The following is a 3,016-nucleotide window of genomic DNA, read 5'->3' as shown; positions in this document are numbered from 1 at the left end:
TTTAAATTTATATATTTTTTTTCGTAAATAAATATCTTTTTCTTATTTAAATAATGTCGCGTGATGATTGAATAATAAAAATTAAATCTTTTCGCGAATACATTTTTACTTGTAAAAAAGAAAAAAAGATATTACGAACCCCACAAAAGAGATTGTTTAATAATTAATATAATTATTAATATTTAGAAATATTCTTTCTCCATAATATAACGTTTATTTTCTTTATATAAAAATTAAATTTCCATGGGGGTTATTTAGTACAAATTTCACCAAAAAAAATTGTTCTTGTTCCTTTTGATTTTATGGATATAAATATAAAAAGTAAAAAAAAAATGAAGAAACAATTTTTCGAAGATATCCACCGAGTGGAGATTATTTGAGGGAAGATTAAAAGTGATTGAGAACGTACAGAACTAATTCACGTTCGGAGCTTGGAAGTGAGCCTTTAAAACCGTCTCGATCTCATCCGGCGGCCAACCCTCTCGGTTCCTCGAACGTCTCGTCGCGAAGCACAGACAATATGAGTTGCGTGTGCACGTGCACAGCTGGCCTCCTCCTATGTGTTACCACAGAGAGAATAAAAGAAGGAAGACAACTAAATTTAAAAGAACATTTTTATCAATACATTTCATCTTGTGCAAATCAATAAATTTGCAAATAACAAAAATCAAAATGTATTTTAAAATTGCATAAAAAAAGAAATCTTTTATCTTCCCCTTTATCGTTTAGTTTGCAATTATTTTTAATAAATAATGTTTAAACAAATTACATTAAAAAATAAAAAAGAAATATATTGTTCAAACGAAAATACAGTGTGAAAAAATGAATTTTTATATTTCAATCAAATGAAATCTTTACAATTATTTAATAAAGAAACTTATGTTACGGTACTGTATCTTTCTGTCTCTATCTCTCTTTCTCGTTTGAATGGTACTGGATAAGGGAAGTGACGTCACGACCGGAAACTGGCTACTCGCGTGTACGAGGCCAAAATCCGCGCGGAGACAAACGTGTGACCCAGTTTACAATGCGGCCAAAAAAAAGGAGCTCGCACTGATCATCCGGGCAAAATTGGATCTTTCGTTCCTACGTTTCTACATTCCTATGTTCATTCGTTCTCATACGTTCCTATGTTCATTTGTTCACACATTCGTTCCTACGACTATTTTTTTAATCTCACACTTACGAATGACCCTTCGAACAAAGGGTTCCGTTTACGAAAGGAAATGAAACTTTGCAAATGATCAAAATCGGTTCAACATTTTTCATCGTGGTCGTTAAAATTACCATTACCATTTTTGTTTCTTCTCAAAAAATGATCTCTCGATTATATTTAATAATTAATTAAATGTAAAATAACACTGAGAACGATTTTTATATCAGATTATTTTAAACTTCATCTCGAATGAGATTTAAAATATGTAATTACTTTGAATTATTATACAGTTTTAATCATTTTCATTTTACTTATTATATATACATATGAAGGTTTATACTGTATATACTATAATTATTTGCAAATATCTTAAAAAAAACGTATTCTCCAATTATTTTTAATTTAAAACATTTTCCTATAATAATATTTGAATTTTCTATAATATTATATTTCTATAAAAAAAAAAAAATAAAAATTAAGAGGAAATAGAAAAGTTGATAAGTGACGTCAATATCTATCTCTCTATCTAATACACTGGATATAATTAAATTCATTTATTTATTTCTCCTATATATCAAATTTACCGTAATTTCCGGGAGTGACTTGGAGGTTCGGTTATCTCATTAACTCTTGAATATATGCCTTTTATAGATGTTGCGACATCAAGAAGGGGTAAAGGCTTAGTTCGTTGACCCAGGCAAAGATCTCGTAAGACTACTATACCGATAGAAAGATTGATTTTTCTTTATCTCTTTTCTTTTTCTTTTTTTTTAATCTTTCTCTCTCACTCGCTCACTCACTCACTCTCTCTTTCTTTCTCTCTCGTTTTTTTTCCTTTCATCAAAAAGTCGAATTTATCGTTCGAAGGCTAAAATTACTAACCGGTCTTTTACGTTCGCTGTATGAATGACAGTCTATCATTCATTCATTCATTCTTTCTTTCTTTCTAAATGAATGAATAAGAATGAAAGGTAAAAAAAGAAAAGAAAAGAAGAAAAATATAAGAGAAAGAAAGAACAGAAAAGGAAAAAGGTATTCCGCGTACGGTAACCATTGTGACGCACATTGTGTGTGCGTGTGGGAAAAAAAGTATTTACTACGGCGAGAAGTGGTAGAGAAGGATTTGCGTTTCATTCACTAAGAATTTTTCAATGGTAAAAGAATGAGAAGTTTTTCTTGTAAATGTTACGGTCAAAGCTGAAAATCAGTCATTGCTAGTAATTCCTCGGCATTACTATGAATGCAATGAACCTGATCCGCAAACTTTTTGAATCTTTGCAAATCGATTTATAACTCAAATGAGTATTCTACGCGTAGATAAAAGAGTGCACTTTAATTTAATATAAAAATCATTAAGATCCGCTTGCTCTAAGTATACAAAATTTTTGCCGAAACTTTTCAAAGAAAATAACAAAGTTGTACAATTTACAGCATTGCATTCTCTAACATTTTTTGAACTTTACATGCTAAATTTATAACTCGATATGGTATTCTACGCGTAGACAAAAGAGTGTTTTGTAATTTAATATAAGTTTCATTAAAATCTATTTAATTTTAGTATAAAAAATATTTGCCAAAACTTTTCAAAGAAATTAGCAAAGTTGTACAATTTACAGCATTGCATTTCTCTAACATTTTCTGAACTTTACATGCTAAATTTATAACTCGATATGGTATTCTACGCGTAGACAAAAGAGTGTACTTTAATTTAATATAAGTTTCATTAAAATCTATTCACTTTTAATATAAAAAATATATACCAAAACTTTTCAAAGAAATAGCAAAGTAGTACAATTTATAGCATTGCACACAATCTCTGATATTTCTTTGAAAAGTTTCTGTAAATATTATATATATATA

At 29.0% G+C, this 3,016-nt stretch overlaps 1 long non-coding RNA gene across 2 annotated transcripts in view; it reads right to left on the bottom strand.

Annotated features, from left to right (window-relative positions):
- The window catches only part of LOC106792003, a 35,581-nt gene that overhangs the window by 15,165 nt on the left and 17,400 nt on the right, over positions 1–3,016 (bottom strand). Inside the window, exon 2 of one of the 2 annotated variants that reach the window (XR_001382253.1) lies at positions 410–556. The exons of the other annotated variant lie outside the window; for it this stretch is intronic. This is a non-coding gene — a long non-coding RNA (uncharacterized LOC106792003). The remainder of the gene's footprint in view (positions 1–409; positions 557–3,016) is intronic. 2 annotated transcript variants of the gene reach the window in all.

Source organism: Polistes canadensis, unplaced genomic scaffold, assembly GCF_001313835.1.
Source record: "Polistes canadensis isolate GaletaPanama2010 unplaced genomic scaffold, ASM131383v1 scaffold_8, whole genome shotgun sequence".
Taxonomy (NCBI): Eukaryota; Metazoa; Arthropoda; class Insecta; order Hymenoptera; family Vespidae; genus Polistes; species Polistes canadensis.
This window is presented reverse-complemented; position numbering and strand designations above follow the sequence as displayed.